This window comes from Eubalaena glacialis, chromosome 1, assembly GCF_028564815.1.
Source record: "Eubalaena glacialis isolate mEubGla1 chromosome 1, mEubGla1.1.hap2.+ XY, whole genome shotgun sequence".
NCBI lineage: Eukaryota > Metazoa > Chordata > Mammalia > Artiodactyla > Balaenidae > Eubalaena > Eubalaena glacialis.
The window spans coordinates 53,198,579-53,222,179 of NC_083716.1; the positions used below are offsets into that span (position 1 = coordinate 53,198,579).

Sequence of the window (23,601 nt, forward strand, 5' to 3'; positions counted from 1 at the left end):
GATTAGGTTATAAAAGGGCAAACTGAGGGATCCTTGTGGGATGGAAATGTCCTGTATTTTGACTATAAATTTCAGTATCCCGGTTACTGTATTGTACTATAGTTTTGCAAGATGTTATTATTGGGGGAACTGGATAATGTGTAATGGCATCTTTATATTATTTTTTACAACTGCATGTAAATCGACAATTATAATAAAAATATATTTAATAAAAGAACAGCAGACTGGCTATATGGTTCTTTAACTCAAGAAAAATTATACAAACAAAAATTTCACAGCCCTGGAATTAAGTTAGGAGCGCCATTTAGAGAGGAATTGGACCTTTCTGGTATTTCCCAGATCCTTTCTTTTTTAAAATTATGATAAAAAATATATATCATAAAATTTGTTATTTGAACCGTCCTTAAGTATATAGTCCAGTGGCATTAAATTCATTCACATTGTTATGCAACCATCACCGACATCCATCTTCAGAACTTCTTCATTATCCCAAACTGAAACTTCATACCCACTAAACAATAACTCTCCTTTCTCCAAAATATGATTGCTTCAAGGATTTTCATGTCATCTTTGTGTAAGGGCCATACTTATCTCTGTATTGTTCCAATTTTAATATATGTACTGTCAAGTGAGCATCTAAATCATCTTTTGGGTAGCTATTTTTTCCACCTATATATCATAGCATCTGGATGATAACCCAAAGACATCATTCCTGGTAGCCCTATGATTTGCTTAACATGCTATGGTTAACAGAATCAATTGTTTGATCTGATTCTTTTGCCTAAGACAATCTCACAGATATTTTGAGGGTTATGTTTGTAAGTAAATTGATTCAATTTTGAACCATCTGCTTCCTCTCTCCACTTTTCTTGTTGTCTGCTCTATGAGACATATCGTTGGATAACTAGGGTGCTCATTTTACTTCACCTAAAGTTCTGTGTGCCTGTGGATTATATGGACCTGGAGAAGTTCCGAGGGAAGGAATATTCTTTCATAATTCAAGAAATCAGCTATTTCAATAAATTATTCTTGGTAATCTTTGTTTCTCTCTCTCTCTTCTTAAAAATATGCAGGATTATGAACCTTCTGTTTTTAAAGCTTTCTCCTATGTATAAGTACCTTGAATTCTGGAAATATTTAGTAGAATGTATTCTATTTAATTTCTTCAATTCAGTTGGGATATATTTTGTAAAACTGGTGTCAGAAATTACAATGCTCTTCTCTGATATTGAAGTATTTTGAGTGTATGAGGCTTTCCCTTAGTGTGGAAATTGGTCGCATTTCATTTTCTAAACAGACTATTTTTATTTATTGGCTTTTTTTAAAAAACATCTTTATTGGAGTATAGTTGCTTTACAAAGGTGTGTTAGTTTCTGCTGTATAACAAAGTGAATCAGCTATACATGCACATACATCCCCATATCTCTTCCCTCTTGTGTCTCCCTCCCACCCTCGCTATCCCACCCCTCTAGGTGGACACAAAGCACCGAGCTGATCTCCCTGTGCTATGTGGCTGCTTCTCACTAGCTATCTTAAATAGACTATTTTTAGAAGAGTTTTAGATTTATAGAAAAGTTGAGAAGATAGTACAGAGGATTCTCATATATCTTGCAGTCAGTTTCCTTTATATTAGTATGATATTTATTATAATTAATAAGGCAATATTGATACATTATTATTAACTAAAATTCATAGCTTATTCAGATTGCCTTAGTTTTTACCTTTTCTATTTCAGGATCGCATCCAGGACACCACACTACATTTTGTTGCTATGTTCCCTTTGGCTCCTCTTGGCTGTGGAGTTTCTCAGACTTTCCTTGTTTTTGATTCTCTTGACAGTTTTGAGGATTACTGGGTAGGTGTTTATAGGACATCCCTCAATTAGACTTTATACAATATCTTTCTCATGAACACAGCAATCAAGTGCCATTTTCATCTGCTCAGTGTGTGAGAGTTAGATAAAGGATATGGTTGGGGTGAGAGCTCAGGATCGCTTGGTTTACATATTAAATGCATGCTTTCAAATAAGTTGTTTGCTATCTCTAGGAATTAGCTAATTTGGGGAGAGGCAATATCACCCTGAGTTCACAAGGCCCCAAGATGTCAAAGTATCATAGAATACAGAAAATAAAAAACATGATTTTTATACAACTTATTATTTTACTGTTTCCATGATTGTACTTTTTCCAGAATGTCATATAATTGGAATCATACAATATGTAGATTTTTCAGATTGATTTCTTTCCTTTAGCAAGATGTACTTAAAATTCCTTCATATCTTGATAGCTTATATATGTTAAAGTGGTGAATAACATTCTGTTGTATGACTATGCCACTGTTTGTTCATCCGTTAACCTTCTGAGGGACATCTTCCTTCCAGCTCCTTCCAGTTTTTGACAGTTATGAATAAAGCTGCTACAAACATTCATGTGCAGATCTTTGTGTGGACATATGTTTTCAAGTTAATTGGAAAAAAATATCCTGGAGTAAAATTCCTGGATCATATGTTAAGACTATATTTAGCTTTGTAAAAAACTGCCCAAATAACTTCCAAAGTGGTGTACCATTTTGCATGCCCACCAACAATGAATGAAAATTTCAGTTGTTCCACATCCTCACTAGCATTTGGTATTTTCAGTTTTTTGGATTTTAGCCATTCCAGTAAGTATCTAGTGGTATCTCATTGTTGTTTTGATTTGCAATTACCTAATAACAACTGATGCTGAGAATTTTTTCATACGCTTATTTTTCAGCTGTATATCTTCTCTGGTAAGATACCTGCTCAGATTTTTCATCTTTTTCTGAATTGAGTTGTTTATTTCCTTACTGTTGAGTTTTAAGATTTTTTGGTGTATTTTAGGTAAAAACCCTTAATCAGTTATGTGGTTTGCAAATATGTTCTATTAGTATGTGGCTTGTCTTTTGTTTCCCTTAAAGGTGTCTTTAATAGAGCAGAAGTTTTTCAGTATTTAATTTTAATAAAGTTGAATATATAAGTTTGTTCTTTTATAAATTTTACTTTAGTTGTATCTAAAAACTCATTGCTAAACCCAGATAGATTTTCTCCTACGTTTTCTTTTCTTTTTTTTTTTAAATTAATTAATTAATTAATTTTATTTATTTATTTATTTTTGGCTGAGTTGGGTCTTCGCTGCTGCGCGCGGGCTTTCTCTAGTTGCGGCGAGCAGGGGCCACTCTTAGTTGTGGCGTGCGGGCCTCTCACTGCAGCGGCCTCTCTTGTTGCAGAGCACGGGCTCCAGGCGCACGGGCTTCAGTAGTTCTGGCTCGCAGGCACTAGAGCGCAAGCTCAGTAGTTGTGGCGCACCGGCTTAGTTGCTCCACGACATGTGGGATCCTCCCGGACCAGGGCCCGAACCCGCGTCCCCTGCATTGGCAGGCGGACTCCCAACCACTGCGCCACCAGGGAAGCCCCCGTTTTCTTTTAGAAGTTTTATTTTAAAGTCTATGATCCATTTTTAGTTAATTTTTGTGAAACAAGTAAGATGATGATGGTGATTATTTTACAAATAGATGTCTAATTGTTCTAGTGCTATTTGTTATAAAGATTATCCTTTCTCCGTTGAGTTGCCTTTGCTCCTTTGTCAAAGGTCAGTTGACTATACTTTTATGGATCTATTTCTGGGCTCTCTCTTTGGTTCCATTGATACATGTGTCTATTCATTTACCAGTATTACACTGTCTTGATTACTGTAGCTTTCTAAAAAATAGACAGTTCAGAGGGCCCCAGCTTTGGTCATTTAAATTTGTCAGGAAGAAGGCTAGAGGACTGAGATTTTTATTTTCCAATTAAGCCACTAGTATACCTGCAGTGAGTGTATCCATCAGTCATATCCCTCCAGTGCCTACATTCTCCAGCCAAAATTTTAACAAGATGGTGTGGCAGAGTTTCTAGGTACACAGAATGTCAAGTATTTTATTAACTTAGAAAAAAATAGTTTCAATATATAAAACTGAAAAAGTTGGTATCCAGAGTACATAAAGAACTCCTATAAATCAATATGAAAATTATAAATAAATAAGTTTTAAAAGTAGATGAGGGATACGAATGGGCAATTCACAGAAGAAATTAAAATAGCCAACAAAAAAAAGAAAGAAAATATTTTCTCCTAACTCCTCAGGGATCAAGTGGTACAAATTAAAACAGCAATAGCATTTCACATCAATCAGATTCACAGAGTCACACAAATTTAAAAGCCTGATAGTAACATGTGATACATTATGACACAATAGGAAATTTCATATACTGTTATTACAGAATCAGTTAGCATGAACATCCTAGGGAGTATTTTGAAAATAACTAATAATATTAAATATTTGTATTTCTTATGACACAGCAGCATTTCACCTCAAAGTATGTATTTTAGAGAAATTGTTAAAAAAGCCAAAGAAAGAGATTAAAAATATAATAGATTTTTCTACTTTCTATATTCATCCCTACTGGGTGATTTTACCTAGGAAAGTCTAAGGAAAGCAGTTATTCCAATCCCTTCCCTTTTCTCAATCTGAAACCCTTGTTCTAGTTTTAAATGTCTGGGCAGCCAAGCCAAAAGCAGAGTAATTGAAACAGAAAACATCACAGCCAAAGTCACATCCAGGCAATTTTCCTGTTAACTACATTGAGGGAGAAAATGGCAAATAACTTCAGAAGATGCTTCAGAAATTGCTCCTGTTTTCTTGTGGCACACCATCCATATCATTTGGCAAATGTATGATAGAATTTTTTATCATATTAGCACACAATCTTTAAGATTGTATTAAAAACTTGTACTAAGGCACCATGGAAAATTGGAAACACCAGGTATTTTCATGCCATATTAATGCTCAAGGGACTTATGGAGACAAATTAAACTTGAATAAAAGCTTTGGGTTTTTCATGTTTTGCTCCAGAGACACATTTTTAAAATTCCTGGTTTAGCAAAATGCCTCTACAATGTTTGGAACCAGACATTTCTGTATATTTTAACCTTTTAAAAATTTAACCTTCTTGAGATAAAATTTCATTGTAAATAAAGTGGACCTAAATGATGACTGTTTTATAGAGGTTTTGTGAGAAATATATGAAATTGTAAGTAAAGGCTTTTAGCATCATGATCGGCACAGTAAGAGCTCAATGAATGTTAATTCTCTTTTTTCCAATTTACTTAGAATAATTCCAACATGTAGAGAGTTATAGAGAGTAAAACAAACAGCCATTTAAAGAATGATAGTATCCTTTCAGAGTGTCTCAAATGATCTTTAAAGAAATCAATTACTACAGGCACAATTAAAGCTCCCTGTGTTCTATCTCTGACTACATTCATCTGCCTTCCCTAGAAATAACTATTATCCTTATTTATTCATCATTCCCATGCATTTCTGTGTGTTTTAATTATATATATTTATATAGGAATAACAAACAAAGTGTATAGTATAAAATATAACTTTAATTAAATAGACTCAGGAGACCAGAAGGGGGAGCTCTCACGCCCTACAACGACAGCAGAGCCCAAGGGAAGGGAAAAAGACGCTTTCCTGGCAAGGACTCAGCCATTGCAAAACTGACTGCTGTAGCCCTCCCAACTTCCTTTTCCCCTCTCCAAAAGTGTTCTTCCCTTGTCATGTGGGAACTTGCAAATGGCTCTCCACGGTTGCAGACCCCAAACTGCAATTCTTGAATAAACTTACCTTTGCTGGAGAAATAATTGGCAGTTTATTTGTTTTAGGTCAACAATAGATATAGTAGTTTTAAACTTTATACAAATGACAATGTTTTATTTTTATGGATTGGGTAAATTTAAAATCTAATTCCATTTTTTCCCATGTAGATAACAAATTGTCCCAGATCAATATATTTAATAGTTCATTCTTTTCTCATTGATTTGTAATGTCATCCTAATCAAATATCAAGTTTACTTGTAGGTGTGTGTTTGAATTCCCTTCTTTTTTTTTTTTTTTTTTTTGCACATAAAGCGTTTATTTTAAATGTTTTAAGGATAGGATAGAGTTACATCATAATTATAAAAATTACTTACAGAATTAACAGATTTATATTGTTTATACTTCTAAATGCAGAGAACAGGGACCTGTCTACACATTGTATAAAATAAAATTAAAATTATAAATGATTGAATTCCCTTCTATTCTGTCAGTCTCATCATACATCTCTATGTCAGTACCACATTGTCTTATTCAAAACAGCTTTATAACAAATTTGATATTTTGTAAGGCAATTTCTTTTAATTCTTTTAAATTTTGGAAGCTATTCTTAAACCTTTTATTTTCTGTATTAATTAGAATCTGGTTGTTAAGTTACACATGCACACATTTCAGACTTTCATTGAGATAGTACTGAATTTTGGGGATAATCTGGACAGATTCGACTTTATTATAATAATTCATGTACATGATATACCCTGATGCAGTCTGTCAGTGAGAAACAAAGCCAGGCATTTGTTAAAGGAAGTAAGATAGATTTCACTTAGTAACTACTTCAGTAGGCAAGAGAGTCCAGTTTAAATTGAGCTCAACTTCAATCTTTGAAGAGGTTACTGGGTATATTAAAGGGAGAATGAGGGAGGAGAATTGATGGGGGCTCCAGCAGAGTCAGGGAAGTTGAAAGTTATGAAGTGAGTAGGGAAGTTGGTCAATGTGATTAAACCATCTGCGTTTGCTAACTGGCACATATTTAAGTTAGGCTCTTACGCTCCTGCAGAGGTTGGGAGACAGCATCTCTGTCCAGGTGTTGGCTAGAACAATCAGTAAATTCTTTTTGCAACTTTGAGCTTTCCCAGGCAGGAATTTAAGGGGGCCTGGGTCATCCCAGGGATGTGGTTTTAAGCTGTTAGAAATTATGCTAGAGTTTGTTCAAGTCTATTAGTATGGGGGTGGACAACATTGTTTGTGCTGAGAGTCTACAGTGTTCATAGGCCAAGGTTGAGCCCTAGATGAGAAGGGAGCTCAGAGGATCCTGAGTTTGGTCAAGGAGAGAGTCTGTCAATTCAGTTCTTTTTATACTCTTTACTAATGTTTTGTGATTTTTAAAATATCCCACAGTGAATCAGTCAATCATGTTCAAAAATCAATAAATCAAGAAAGCATGTGAGCATATCGTATAGAATAAGTTGTCTATTCTGTGCAGACTGAGAGACTTAAGCCAGTAGGAGGTCACCTATACAAAATAAAGTTATGTTTTTGTATATCTGAATTTTGGATGTTTAAATTCCTTCCTTGTTTTATACACACATAGATAGATAGACAGACAGATAGAGGAATAGATAGATGACCGTTACGTTAGATCAGTAAAAAGAATGTATATTTAAGGAAAAAGTGACTGACAACCTTTTATAAGCAGAAAAATATATGAGACAGAAATTACCTAAATCACCACAGAAAGAATTCCAGCACAGAATTCTGGACGGGCTCCAGGATGTTGTCGACAACATGTTCTCTTTTACAAAGGACCTCAAAAAAGAGATACAAGGCTTAAAAAGAGGATGAAAAATGGGAGAAAAATAAAATCCATTAGACAGATGAAAGCCATAGTAGAAGTAACATGAATTAGAATACAATCTAAAAAGCATTTATTATAGAAAAGATCATAGAGGGCTTCCCTGGTGGCGCAGTGGTTGAGAATCTGCCTGCCAATGCAGGGGACACGGGTTCAAGCCCTGGTTTGGGAAGATCCCACATGCCGTGGAGCGACTAGGCCCGTGAGCCACAGTTGCTGAGCCTGCGCGTCTGGAGCCTGTGCTCCGCAACAAGAGAGGCCGCGATAGTGAGAGGCCCGCGCACCGCGATGAAGAGTGGCCCCCACTTACCGCAACTAGAGAAAGCCCTCGCACAGAAACGAAGACCCAACACAGCCATAAATAAATAAATAAATAAATAAATAAATATTTTAAAAAAAGAGAAAAGATCATAGATATGGATGGGAGAAGAAATATAATACATATGTAATTGACATCCTTGGAAAAGGCCAAATACAATATAAAATGTAATGAAATATGTAAACTCAAAGGAAATTTCTTCTAAAATAAAGAACATTGTTATCTGTAGAGCAAAAGGGCACATCAATCCCCAGAAGATTTTGATACAGAAAAATTAGCACCAATTTATAAATATATTAAGAATATCAAATTTAAAAGTATAAAGAAAGCTTTGTGGGTAGTCATTGAGGCAGACAGCAAATTAAGCAGAGTTTGGGTCTCAGACTTTCTACATTAACACTTATTTGAGTAGACAGACAATGAATTCTGAGGAAATTCTGTGGGAAATAAAGTGTGACCTAATATTCATATCTTCAGCCCTGTTGTCAATTCAAGTATAAAGGTAACAAAGAGACAATTACAGATATTCAAGAAGTTTAGGACTGAAGCATCTGAGCTCCTACCACCAAAATCAACAAGCAATCAAGCAAACAAACAAACAAACAAACTCTAATGAATGACAAAACCCATCCAAACAGGAAAAGAAACAAGACTTAACTCAAGATACTAAAGAATAGAAGCCACGTTGAAATCACTTGTGGTGGGCACTTAATCCATTTAGTTAGAAGTGTAAAATACAACAACTGTGGAAAGTATATTTTTAAAAAAGAAGATACCTTGATATAGTTCAACCTGTTAATTTTTAATATCATTTTCTAAACTCTAGAGGCATGTTTTAGGAACCAAATATTTCTTATGTGGAATATTATTCAGGACAGTCTGGGATAAGTTACAGTAACATACACCTCCAAAATCTCAGTAGCTGAATACAAGAAGGCTTTATTTCTTCTTGTTGCAAAGTCAGCCACAGGTCCAGGCATCTGTTTCCATTTGGTTTTATTGTCATGCAGCTACACTATATAGATTATGTAGCCTCCCTGGTGAACATGTAGGGGAAGCAAGTGTTAGAGAGATTCATACGGCAACTGAATGCTTTGCTTGGAAGTCACATTATTCTTCCACTCCAACTCATTGGCTAGAAACAGTCACATGATCCTATTTATCAACAAAAGAACACCATGCAGTGTAAATCTCCTGGAGCACAAAAGGAGAGGAAAATCAGATAGGGTGAGAACTAGAAGGCTCTACCAAAGTAAGAAAGTTAATTCTCTGAAGTTTAGTAACTCTTTTAGGTGTCCATTAATGCTCTCTCTCTCTTTGTTTCACTTAAGTTCAACTGAATTCTAAGTTATTTTTCACAAATACAATTATATAATTTTTTACACATTTATTTTTTCATTTCTTTTCCCTCTTCCTCCCTCCCTCCCTCCTTCTTTCTTTCCCTCTTTCTCTTTCTTTTTTCTTTCTTTCTTTCTTTCTTTCTTTCTTTCTTTCTTTCTTTCTTTCTTTCTTTCTTTCTTTCTTTCTTTCTTTCTTTCTTTCTTTCTTTCTTTCTTTCTTTCTTTCTTTCTTTCTTTCTTTCTTTCTTTCCTTCCTTCCTTCTTTCCTTCCTTCCTTCCTTCCTTCCTTCCTTCCTTCCTTCCTTCCTTCCTTCCTTCTTTCTTTTCTTTATTCTGCCTTCTCTCTCTCTCTCCTTTCCCTCCCTCCCTTTCTCTCTTCCTTTCTAAGTATGCATAAATATGAGAGGTGACTAAAATAACACTTATGTAAAAAATTAATAAATGGAAACCTCAATTACAAAGAGCTGGGAACCAGAAAGGGGAGCTTTCATGCACTGTGATAATAGCAGAGCCCAACAGGAAGAAGAAACCCTCCTCTTCTTTCCCGGCAAGGACTCAGCCAATGAAGAGTCATGGACTCTGTTTATTATAGCGCTCCCAACTCCCTTTTTCCTCTCTGTGAAAGTGTTCTCCTTCCCTTGTTGTGCAGGGACTTGCACACGGTTCACCATAGTTGCAGACCCCAAATTGCAATTCTCTGCAGATCCTTAATAAACCCATCTTTTCTGGAGAAATACCTGGCAGTCTATCTGTTTCAGTTCAACACTTACCAAATGTTAATGGTGATTTGTGAATGTCAAGATTATTTTATTCTTTTTAATTTGCTTTTTAATACCAGGATGTAGTATTTTTATTAAAAAAAGGTACATTTTAAAATGATGTAATAATACGAGGTACAATTTGAAAATCTTGAAGGAAATAAAAGAGAATAGCTACTATATGTAGAAGCTTCAGTGCATGAGATAGATTTAATGACGGTTTCCAGCATCACCTCTTGTATATGTAGCACATTTCTGACTCTGTATACTGCTGCTCATAATTAATGTTGATAATAGCACCACAGTTTCCAGAACTTCCTGCCTATTTGCTGCTTCCAGACACATTACTATCTTATTAAGTATTAATTTCCATCTGATAAAACACGATGTTCTTTAAGCTAGCCTAATTCATCCATTTGTCACAAACCCATGGACAACCTAATTGTATCAAACCAGTTCTCCCAGATCATCCCCACTTATTTCTAACCTGCTCCTATTTACATCAAGTTCATATATAGTTTTGAAACTTGGCTTTTTGTCATAGTACATCTATTCCCCATCTGGTTTACACAACTGCTATCTTTGACTTTCTTTCAAGGGCTTTGTTTGAACTTTTTCTCTTCACTTTTTTCCTGCTTCATGAAACAAACTCTGTCCATGATGACCCCCCAGGAGCCCGATTCCCTGCACCAGCCCATCAGCTGGGAGCCTGCCATGCTGAATACATTTTCTGGTAAGGAGACTTCCTTTAGAGGCCACACAGGATAGTGGTTATGTGCTTAATGTTTGGAGTAATCTAGCCGGAGTCCTAATGTAAGTTCTGCCTTTTTCTGGTAGATGACCTGGGAGTCCCTCGATTCTCAGTTTCCTGGTCTGTTTAATGGAGATCAGCCTGCCTTCCTTTTAAGGTTGTTGTAAGGATAAAATGATATAACTTATGTCGAGTGCTTACCCTAATGTTAGCTGTAGGGGAAATGTTTACTCAGGGTGACTTTCATTTATTATAAAATCGCAAAAGCAAAGACTGTTCTAGGAAACATAACGTAGGGCAAATTCTGTGACGAAAGTTACTCTTTCCAGACTAATGACTTTAAAATATACTTTTACTCTTATGTCTGTGAGAAGTGGTGGCCGAAACTACCTGTTTTGAGTGCCTGCCGATGTCTTGAATAGCATTTTCCTGCCTCTGAGAGATATTTTAAATTGCCCCATAGGCAATTCTCAGTCCTCAGAAAAACTCTTTTATTCTGTTTCCATGAGACACTTCCTCTTCAACCCCAAAATGTGGATGAAGAAGCTTTCCCAACACAGAGGAACACGAGTCAACTGCAAATAGGAAGACACTGTTTATGGAGCATATTTCTTTTGGAAGAATCATTGTCACATATCTGACTCAACACTTATTTCTAGAAGAACAAGTTGTTCAGGAAGGAAATCTATTTCCATATCTAAAATGAAAGTTTTATTTAAGAAGTGCAATCGGAATAAATCACGCAAGAGAAAGTGGTTAGAATGCACAGCTGCTGGTTTCAAATTTAACACTAGTTGTTAAATATGAAAAAGTAGCTGGGAAAGTTTCAATTCTAGACCTGCCGAGTAGCTTCAGGGTACAGGCAAGTGTTCTTGATTCCTAGCTCTCTTTGCAAGGGCCTTTGTGCAGAAGCTCTGTGGCTTTCAAACAAGCAACAACCAACCAGCGAAAACCCATGGTGCATCTTGGGTTGGGATTTTGAGGCGTGACCCTGAGAGTTTTCTAAGCAAAGTGAGTGAGAGTGTTTGTTGCTGCTATGTTGAACAAAAACAAAATAGAAAGGGATGGTGATCTGAGTGGATCTAGAAGTAGATGGAGATTAAGATATTAGACCCAAGGCTCTGTATTCAGGGGAACTCCTGGACAGAGACCCACAGCCTGACACCTTTTGATGCACTATGTGGAGTTTGATCATCTTACCAGGCATATCCTCACTTTCAGGATTCTCCCTCTCATCTCACTACCTTGTTCTCTAACTCTGCTTCCCTCAGCCTTTTCACATTCTTTCTCTTCTCTATTTCTTTTATCTTCCCCTTTTGCTTTTTCCTCCTTATATCTTCTCAAATACTGTTTTTCTCCAAGGTTTCTGCAGCTTCTTTTTCTTCTCCTCCCCACTTATTTCTCCCCATTTTTTCTATCTTTTCATTACATCTTCTTATACCTCTTTCTCTTTATTCCCTATTTTCTCTTCTTTTTGTCACCAATTGAATGAGGAGTAGAAAATATACCTTACCATGATTGCACTGTGTTTGCCACATCTTCATGAAACCTCTTCTTATTCCTGCTTCCCTGGATTTTCCTAATACTCCATCCAGTTTGTCTCTGATTTGTCCTTGCCTCCCTCCTTCCAGCAATCTGAGCACCTATCTACTCTCCTGCATCCCAGTGGAAGCTCCTTGTGCAAAAGAATAATGTCTTCTCCATCACTGCCTCCTCCATAACACTTAGCATAATGGCTTGCAATTGGTAGAAATATTTATTCAATAAATATTCCTGAATATACACATAAAATGGTTAACATGACAATTTAATATGTGATCAGCAGTTGCAAGTTTTTATCTGCTGAGAAAGTTCTACAAATAGTGCTCTCTATTCTGCTAAAAAGAGATTTATTTCCAAGATAAATTTCCAAGGAACTGTTGTTTCAGAAAAAACTTATTATTTAGAGGGTATGAGTTTAGAACCAGAGTAACCACTGTATTTGTCATTAAGCATACAGGGGCCTTAATGAATGCACTGGCTGGGGTTAGGGAGAAGGGAATGAGCCAGACCATGGTCCTGGGAACCAGCAGGAATGTTTGGGACCTGAGTCACCCCATATGATAGATATGGTATAGTCCAAATGATAATATTTGAGAGATTTTGATGAATTTACTTTATTGTTTGATTTCAGAATTTTAAAGTGAGCTCAATATAGATCTCTTCTCCACTTCCTCTTCTTTCGAGGGCAAGGGAGAAGATAAATTAGATCCAAATGGTGAGTATTTTAGATTTTACTGTGGCAGGCAAAGATGTAAACTTACCCTGGGTATGTGAGATTTTTGTGTGATGTCACTCATAGTTAACACAAAAGTACTAAAAATGACCTAAGAGGCCTTAGGTGATCTTTGCCGTATCTTCTTCTCCCCCACCCCTACAAGTCTTTGGTCTCATACTTTTCTACTATTTCTCTCCACTCCAGCCATTATTTCTTCAGTAGGCTGGGCATAGGTTTGCTCCCACGTCGGGGTTTTGTGCGCTCTGCCAAGAATGCTTTTCCCCAGATGGCCTCATGGCTCCATCCCTCTATTCTTTTAGGTCATTAGTTAGAAGTCATTTTCTTAGGCCTTTCCTCTTCACCTTCCCTAAAACTGTGAAACCTCTTACTTTATATCATTCTTTCATACTTTCTCTTTTTATTTTTCACTCATTATATACACTCTAACGTTGCATATCAGCTTACTCAGGACTAGTTTCATGGCCCCAAGCTTGGTTTTATGCTCTGCTAGTACCATCTTTAAATTCTTAATAACTTTTGAACAAGGGCCTTGTGTTTTCAATTGGCGTTGGGCCCTGCAGATTATGTAGCCAGTTCTGAGTTTACTTACTTTTAATATTGCCTGTCTCACCTCTAGAATATAAGCTGCTTGGAGGCTGTGATTTACATCTTTTTTGAGCATTTTATACATGTTTGAAAAATATTAGTATAATAAATAAGTTAATAAATGGAGCAATGAGTCTGGTAGGTATAAATTTAGGGGATTTCTTGCTTGTATTTTTCTTATGTATTTTTTACTATGCATAAAAATATGTATTGGAAGGGGGGGTTTGTGCTGCTATTTATGTAGTAAAAGTTAACCAGGAACCTACTCTATAGCACAGGGAACTCTACTTAGTGGTCTGTGGTGACCTAAATGGGAAGGAAATCTAAAAAAGAGTGGATATATACATATATATATGTATAACTTCTTCACTTTGCTGTACAGCAGAAACTAACACAACATTGCAAAGCAACTATACTCCAATAAAAATTAAAACAAAAAAAAATTAAAAAAAAGTTAACCAAGGTTGGAGAAATTAAAAAAGCCAAAGCATTGTGAGGTTTTAGAAATATATGCTGGAAGTCATGGCATTGCACTGTGGGTCTCTGAAGGCACAGGCTCAGGGAGTACCTATAGAAGTATATATATGGTAATATACACATAACATAAAATGTATCATTTTAGCCATTTTCAAGTGTACGATTCAGTGGCATTAGGTATATTCACATTGTTGTACAACTATCATTACCAACCATCTCCATAACATGTTCATCTTCCCAGATGAAATGGGGAATTCCTAATTCTCCCTCTACCCCAGCTCCTGGCAATCACCATTCTACTTTCTGTCTCTATGAATTTGACTACTCAAGTTACTTCATATAAGTAGAATCATAAAATATACGTTCTTCTGAGCTTCAAGGTGCATCCATATTTCAACATGTGGCAGAATTTCTTTCCTTTTTAAGACTGAATAATATTCCATTGGATATAGAGGCCACATTTTTTAAATCAGTTCACACATTGATGAACACTTGAGTTGCTTCCACCTTTTGGCTTTGTGAATAACGCTGCTATGAACATGGGTGTACAAATGTTTGAGTCCCTTTAAATTCTTTTGGGTTTTAACCCAGAAGTGGAATTTTCAGATCATATGGTGATTCTATGTTTAATTTTTTGAAGAATCATCTTACTGTTTTCCATAGCAGCTGCACCATTTTACACTCACATCACCAACGCAAACAGGTTCCAATTTCTCCAGATTCTCACCAACATTGTTAAATTTTTATAATATCCATCATAATTGAGGGTCATTTCCCTAATGATTAGTGATGTTGAACATTCTTGCATGTGCTTATTGGCTATTTGCATGTCTTCTTTGGAGTCATATCTATTCAAGTCCTTTGTCATTTTAAAAATCAGATTGTTGTTGTTGCTGAGTTGTAAGAGTTCTTTATATATTCTGGATATTAATCTCTCATCAGATATATTATTTGCAAATATTTTCTACCATTCCAAGGGTTGCCTTTTCACTCTGTTGACAATGTCTTTTTTTAAAGATTTTAAAAAATATTTATTTTATATTATTTATTTATCTTTGGCTGTGTTGGGTCTTCGTTGCTGTGCACGGGCTTTCTCTAGTTGCGGCGAGCGGGGGCTACTCTTCGTTGCGGTGTGCAGGCTTCTCATTCCGGTGGCTTATCTTGTTGCGGAACACGGACTCTAGGAGCACGGGCTTCAGTAGTTGTGGCTCGCAGGCTCTAGAGTGCAGGCTCAGTAGTTGTGGCGCATGGGCTTAGTTGCTCTGTGGCATGTGGGATCTTCCCGGCCCAGGGATCAAACCTGTGTCCCCTGCATTGGCAGGAGGATTCTTAACCACTGCACCATCAGGGAAGTCTCGACACAGTCTTTTGATGCACAAAATTTAAGATTTTGAGGTAGTCCAATTAATTTTTTTATTTTGTTACCTGTACAAATCCAATGTCATGAAACTTTTTCTGTGTTTTCTTCTAAGAGTTTTATCATTTTGACTCTTACTTTTAGGTCTTTGAGCCATTTTGAGTTAATTTTTGTGTATAATATAAGGTAAAAGTACTACTTCATTCCTTTACATATGGATATCCAGTTTTTTCTAACACCATTTATTGAAAAGACTATCTGTTCCCCATGGAAAGGTGTTGGCACTATATATACGAGCATTTGTTTCTGGTATCTCTATTTTACTTCCTTGGTCTATATGTCTTTATGCTAATTCCACAGTATTTTGATTATTGAAGATTTGTAGTAAGTTTCAAAATCAGAAAGTGTGAGACCTCCAACTTTGTTCCTCTTTTTCAAGATTGTTTTAGCTGTTTGGGGTTTCTTGAAATTCCAGGGTACATGGGGCCTTGAAGTAAATCTAAGTAATTTTGGTTCTAATTTACTTCAGAGACTTTTGTGGACAACAGCTAAACTGCGCATCTCACTAGTTCAGGAAGATACAAAGGGCTTTGATAGGTATTGGGGGAACAGCTTCACAAAGGGGACATCCTTGGAAACTGAGAGGAGGACTGCCATGCCTGTTATTAACTACAAGGACTGGGAGATCCTCCTTACACCCTCCTCATTCTTCTGTCTCTTTCCATTGATATGAGTCAATTTCCACCAACAGTCATTTCCCATCTCTAGCTTCTGTCATGGAAGGAAGGATTGAAGTTCATCAAGTATGGAGCTTTAGCTGACTTTATCATAGTTTAGTTTATAGTATACTTTTCAGTTTGTCTTAATTATTTTATGGTGTGGATTGGTCTCCTGGCACTGCTGTTTTTTTGGTTGTTGTTTAGTTCCCTCTGACACCTAAAGAATGATTATTCAGGAATAAAAAAATATGCTGCCGGTTGCCACACACTGGATATCTAACCACAGCAGACATTGTTAATCAGATAAATAACTTCTCCCAGCTGAGACCTGGTATTACTTGAAACAGCCTCCTTGGAATAAATCAAAGCACCAGCTACCATTGAATTGGAATTGGTCAAAGAGAGGAAATTTATTGTTGCTCAAATATAAAGTTCATCAGTAAATAATCATCTTTCCTGAATGTGTTTATGTAAAATATATCCAGAAAGATCAAAAGAACCTGATAATATAATCCCTTCTGGGAAGGAAACTGAGAGCAGTGACAGGGATGGGAGAGAAATGTTTCATTTTATACTGCTTTCTACCTGAATTTTGAACCATGGGGATTGTTTTAGTTATTCAGAATTAAGTAGAATAAAATGAGAAAGTGTGGGAAACTGTTGCCTACTAGTTCTGACACCTTTTATTCCTTTCCAGTACAGTGTTGAAGAGTAGTGGTGAAAGTGGACATCTTTGTCTCTCATGATGCTGAAAATGTTCACTAATAGTTCTATGTAGTATTATTACATATATAATTTAGAAATTTTTGTATTGCTTATAATAGTTTCCATTTGAAAATTTCCAAAATGTTCTTATTAAACTAAACAATCAGGTAAAGTGCTAACAGGCATTTCCTCCAACTTTCTTGGGGAAAATATATTAATAGTCCTGGTTTGTTTGTTTGTTTAATTATTTTAGATAATGAGGAGGAAAGATTGTCTAGCACTGAAAAAATTAAACAACTAAGAGAACAAGTCAATGACCTCTTTAAATGAAATTTTGATAACTTTTTATATCAAGCCCATTTCATTGCCCCTTCAAGGTAAGTCCCACCATCCTAACTTTCAGTTATGGCTTATCCATCTCTGGTAGATGTATTTGTAAGGTCAGATTTTTCCTGAAGGTTTAGGTGGGGAAAAAAAAAGAGACAAGACTGAGGTCTTTGGCTTATATCATATTTTACCAAATAACTTTTATAACAGAGTGTTATATTAAAATGTGAGGTGCATTTTCAATGCTGAATAAATTAGTATTTTGTTTCTCACTGGCTATTATTGCCTGTGGGTAGCATCCCCAAGATCTTTGAAGAGAAGGAAATATGAAGGATGAGTTTGGGTAATAACACTCATTGCAAATTCATAACAACAAAGCCCTATTACATCAAGAAAATAATACATAGAAGATGATTCAGTAGTAGTTGTTAATCAAGACCCAGAGAATTAAAAAACTGAGAATTGTAGGCTTTTGGGGGAACACTACTTGGAAAAGGTCATAACACTTCTATTTGGATCCCTGACGGCTCAGGGATCCCTAGAGATAGTGAAATACAGAAAAAAGAGAAGTATAGGGATTTATGGAGCCCGCTGAAAGAAAATATTGGAATCTGTGAACCAAGAGCGAGCCCACATTCCTCCAATCAGTACTGGAGTATAGGCTAGCAGAGGAAATGGAAAGAAAAATGTTAATGTATATAACATTACATGCCTCTCTGCAACAGAGGAGAGAGTTTATATGAGAGGTAGCTCCATGCCCAGATCCCACTTCTTGGTACCAGAAAGGGATGGAAAACTTAGTATTACAATTCACCTCTTGATTATGACTTTCTGAAGTTGAGGGTTTTTTAATAAGCTTTTAATTTTAAGACAATTTTAGATTCATATGCAATTATAAAATAATAGACAGCTCCTTTGTACACTTTCCCTAGTTTCTGCCAATGAAAACATCTTGCAGAACTATAGCCAGTATCACAAGCAGGATATTGAAACTGATATATTCAGAATATTTATTACATCATTACAAGGATCGCTCATGTTGCTCTTTTATGACCACACCTGCTTCCCTTTCACCCTCACCCCTGCTCCTTAACCCATGGCAGCCACTAAACTGTTCTCCATTTCTATATCCAATTCCAGGATATATATATATATTCGATTCATTCATATACATGTATGTTGGAATATATATAGTATATTATGTATAGTATGATTATATATATGTATATATATAATCACAAAGTATGTAACCATTTGGAATTTTTTTTAGTTTTCACTCAGCATAATTCTCTGACAATTCCTCCAGGTTATCATGTTTCAATAGTTTGTTCCTTTTTGTATACAGTTTGCTTAACCATTCATCTGTTGAAGGACATCTGGGATATTTCTAGTCTTGGGCTATTACAAATAAAACCTCTATAAACATTCACATACAGTTTTTAAAAATTTTATTTATTTATTTATTTATGGCTGTGTTGAGTCTTCGTTTCTGTGCGAGGGCTTTCTTTAGTTGTGGCAAGCGGGGGCCACTCTTCATCGCGGTGCGCGGGCCTCTCACTATCGCGGCCTCTCTTGTTGCGGAGCACAGGCTCCAGACGCGCAGGCTCAGTAATTGTGGCTCACGGGCCCAGCTGCTCCGCGGCATGTGGGATCTTCCCAGACCAAGGCTCGAACCCGTGTCCCCTGCATTGGCAGGCAGACTCTCAACCACTGCGCCACCAGGGAAGCCCTCACATACAGTGTTTTGTGTGAATATACGTTTTTATTTTTCTAAGATAAATGCCCAGAAGTACACTTGCTGGGGTGCTTGTTAATTGCATGATTAGTTTTATAAGAAACTGCCAAACTGTTTTCCACAGTGGCTGTACTATTGTCTATTCCAAGGAGCAGTGTTTTTTTTTTTTTGTTTTAGCCATTCTGAAAGGTATGTAGTGATAGCTCAATTTGATTTTCATTTTCATTTCCTTAATGACAAATGATGTTGAACATCTTTTCATGCACTTACTTTTTTGTTTATCTTTTACAGTGAAATGTCTACTGATGTCTTTTGCCTTTTGCATTATTTTATTTTAATTTAATTTTTTTTAACAGTTGAATTTTGAGAGTTTTAAAATACTGTAGATGCAAGTCCTTTGTTGGTTATGTGACTTGCAAATATTTCCCTGCATCCTGTAGCTTACCTTTTCATTGACTTAATAGGGCCTTTCATAGATGAAAAGTTTTGAATTATTATGAAGTGAAATTTATACTTTTATGGATCATGCTTTCAGTTTCAAGTAGAAAAAATATTTGTATAGCCTTGTATCCTAGAGATTTTATCCTTTTTATTCCTATAAGTTTTATAGTTTTAGGTTTTAATATGAGTCCATGATCCATTTTGAGATAATTTTTTATAAGTTGTGAGATCTAAATTGAGGTTTATTTTTTTTTGCCTATGCTTGTCTGCTTCGTCCAGCACCATTTGTTGAAAAGTCTATCTTTCCTTCATTGAATTACTTCTGTACTTTTTCCAAAAAAAGTTAGGCATATTTGTGTGGGTGTATTTCTGTGTTTTCTATTCTTTTTTATTGAGCTATGTGTCTGTGTCTCTGCCAATACCTCATAGTCATTACTACTCTAGTTTTTATGTACTAAGTCTTAAAATTAGGTGGATGGATTCCCCTCATTTTGTTGTTCTTTTCAAAATTGTTTCAGCTGTTCTAGTGCCTTAAACTTCCTATATAAGTTTTAGAATAATTTTGTGTATGTGTAAGAAAAAAATCTTGCTGGGAATTTGATAAGGACTGCATCAAATCTGTATATCAATTTGAGGGAGAACTGACATTGTTACCACGTGGAGTCTTCCAGTCCATGAACACAGTATGCCTCTCTCTTTGTTTGGACATTTGGTGACTTCTTTTTTTTTTTTTTTGGTGACTTCTTTCATCAGTATGTTGTAGTTTGCAGCACACAAGTCCTGAAGATGTTTTGCTAGGTTTACATATAAGCATTTCATATTTTTTAGAGATTGTAAGTGGTATTATATCTGTAACTTCAATGTCCAGATGGTCATTGCTGGTATATAGACTTACAGTTGATTTTGTTTGCTTATCTTGTATCCTGTGACCTTAGTGAACTTATTATTTTTAGGAGTTTTCACTTATTATTTTAGGAATTTTTGGTAGATTCCTTGAGATTTTCTGTGTAGAAAATCATGCCATCTGCTAATAGGAATCATTTTATTTCTTCCTTTCCAACTTGTATAACTTTTGTTTTCTTTTCTTGTCCTATTGCACTGGCTAGAAATTCAAGCACTAAGTTGAATGAGAAATGAAAGCAAGTATCCTTGCCTTTTTCCCAATCTCAGTCTCTTACCATTACATATAACATTAGCTGTAGCTTCTTTGTAGATGCTCTTTATGAAGTTGAGGAAATTACCCTATATTCCTAGGGTATATTTTTTTGTTTTGTTTTTAAGTGTTTTTAAGTTTTTAAGTCTGAGGTGTTTTTTTTTTTTTTATCATGAATGGGTATTAAATTTTGTCATATGCTTTTTCTGCATTCATTGAATTCTACTTGCTGATATTTTGTTAAAGATTTTTGCATTTATATTCATGAGGGTTATGGATCTTTCACCTTTTTTTTTTGTATGGTCCTTGTCTTGTTTTGATATTAAGGTAATACTAACTTCAACAAATAAATTAAAAAGTATTCTCTCCTTTCTATTTTCTAGAAGAGATTGTTTAAAACTGGTGTTAATTCTTCTTTAAACATTTAGTAGAAATCTCCAATGAAATCATTTTATCCTGGAGATTTCCTTTTTTTTTTTTTTTTGAGATTGTAAATTACAAATTCAGTTTTCTTAATTGACATAGGATTATTAAAATGATCTATTCATATTAGGTGACTTGTGATAGCTTGTGTTTTTTAAGGAATTGGTCAATTTTTTAAGTTGTCAAATTAATATGTGTAGAGGTGGTATTGAGGTGTTTCTTTGCAGCCTTGCAAGGTTAGACATCTAGGTTCTCCACTCAGCCTTTGCTGGCAAGGGTAGGAGTGGGGCCACAGTTTTTTCAGCGGTGTTTATTAGGTGGAGTAGGGCAGTTTTTGGTTAAAAGGTTTCTGTCTTGTTATGTTTTTCCTTTCCTGGTCCTTTAACTAGACAGAGTAGTCTTTTGTTGGGATCTCCAGGTTGCCTGGATTCTTTAGCTCCAACTATAGGCTATATGAGACAAAACCCAAAAACATAAGCAGATACTCCCCCCCTCCCAAAAAACCCCCCAGAAAGAAACCAGAGAAAACCACCTTGTTGTTTTTCGGGTCCTGAGGTTCTTATTCAGTCTACATTCTTACTTTCATTTTTTAGAGTCTTTTTGTGTTGTTTTGTGTATAATATCTAAGGTTTTTAGTTGTATTTAGTGAGAGGAATAGGGAAAAGTATATATATTCTATCTTCCTACCAGTAGAAGTCCATGATATATTTTTAAATGGAAAATAATCTAAACAACAATATGTATGGTGTGAACCAGTTTTTATGTATGCAAAACATAAAAAAAGAAAAATTACCATATTATATATGATAAGTATATTAGTTATAATATATAATGATATAAATATATATTATATAAATTAAACACATAGATATCTAATTATTACAAAATTGCTCTCTTAAAATGGAGAACTTTTTCTTGCAAGTTACCCTTTTTTTCTTCCTTTCTCATTCTTTCTTTTTTTTCTAATTAATTAAATGTTAGTTGGACAGGGACTTCCCTGGTGGCACAGTGGTTAAGAATCCGCCTGCCAATGCAGGGGACACAGGTTCGATCCCTGGTCTGGGAAGATCCCACATGCCGCGGAGCAACTAAGCCCGTGCGCCACAACTACTGAAGCCCACATGCCTAAAGCCTGAGCTCCTCAACAAGAGAAACCACTGCAATGAGGAGCCCACGCACTGCAACAAAGAGTAGCCCCCGCTCAATGCAACTACAGAAAGCCCAGGCGCAGCAACGAAGACCCAACACAACCAAATAAATGAAATAAAAAATAAATAAATAAAATAAATAAATAATAAATAAATAAAATTTAAAAATAAATTAAGAAAAGAAATAAAAAAAGAAACAATGTTAGTTGGACAACTTCATAACAAAGAAGACTATGGCTTGTTTACAAAAATCTAAAAGTTTGTAGATGTGTTGTTTTAGTTGTCTTCTCCCTCTGCAGAAGCACCTTTTTCAATCAGCCATACACAGTCCTCAATACAGATTTGTTCTCATGGATTAATAGCTTCAATTATGTCTAGTCTTTCACACTCTTCAATCACAGCACCCAGTTTCTCAACTTCACCTATATTCTCAGCAACTTTGAAAGCTCTTTCAAATGATGTCCTTAATAATCAGAGGAATTTTGGTGTCTTTCGCAGATATAAGGTTTATCAATAGTGTATAATTGTTCCTCTATGGACAAAATATATAGTTTGTTCAAATATTCTTTCCATTTGAAAATTTGTGTCATTCTTATAATTTCCTCTTGGACGTTATTGGGGAAAGGGACCATAATTGGCAATCTGCTGGATCTGACCTTGACAGCCAGCTGTGCTATTAGACATCTACCCATCCTTCTGGATATTAGTTTTTCTGTTAATTGGCTGGAAATACTTTCCTCTTGCTCCATGCCATGGAATAGGTGATACACTGTGAAATTTTCAGAATAAAGAGGAAAATCCCTCTCACACTGGTCACCTTCATTGCTGTGGATAATCTAACAATTTTCTTTATTTTCTCTATTGCTCTATTCATGTTTTCTGTTTCTTACTGTGTTAATTTTGGTGTCGGTTTGGCTATCATAGTACTTATTGGTCTGTTTTACAGAACGTGAAGTGTTTCATCAATATTCCTAATTTTATTACAAAACCACGAGAGTAATCCATTATAATCATTTTATTCGTTATTTCTCCTTTCTAATTTTGATTTCTTAATCTTATCTTTATTAAACTTAACAGTATTTTTCCTATTTTATTATACTTTTAAAGCAACTGTAATATGAATTTATCCATCAATTTTACTAACTTTTAGTCTGTATTTTGTTTTGCATTTCCACATATTATTTCCTTCCCTCAAATTTTCTTTGGGTTGCTTTTTCTCATTTTTCTGAAATCTCAGCTAATTTGCATTTCAGAAAATAAGATTTTAGTGAACATTCTCCACTGCAGAAAAATAGTTTTATATATTTGTTTAAAAAATGCTGACTCCCTCTGAGAAAGTTTGACTCAATTTTGAGAGAAGATTGAAAAGGTATGGTGTGTCTAGGTCGGCTATGCTCAGTTCCTCCCTGCCTTGTGATGTAGGAGATTCTGGTGTATGACCTGACTGGTCATCATTACATGGTTATAACATGACCACATATGTGTAATGCCTGGTTGTTACATAGAACCCGTGGACAGTACAGCAATATGATGCCAGAAGTGACATAATCAGAAACTAGGTCAGAGCTTGATACTGGT

The 23,601-nt window shown here is 35.5% G+C and overlaps 1 non-coding gene across 1 annotated transcript; it reads right to left on the minus strand.

The window, feature by feature from the left end:
* Positions 1-533: 533 nt before the first annotated feature.
* On the minus strand, positions 534-636 carry LOC133079090 (U6 spliceosomal RNA). The gene has a single exon (XR_009698040.1). It is a non-coding gene; the product is annotated as a U6 spliceosomal RNA (small nuclear RNA).
* Positions 637-23,601: the final 22,965 nt, after the last annotated feature.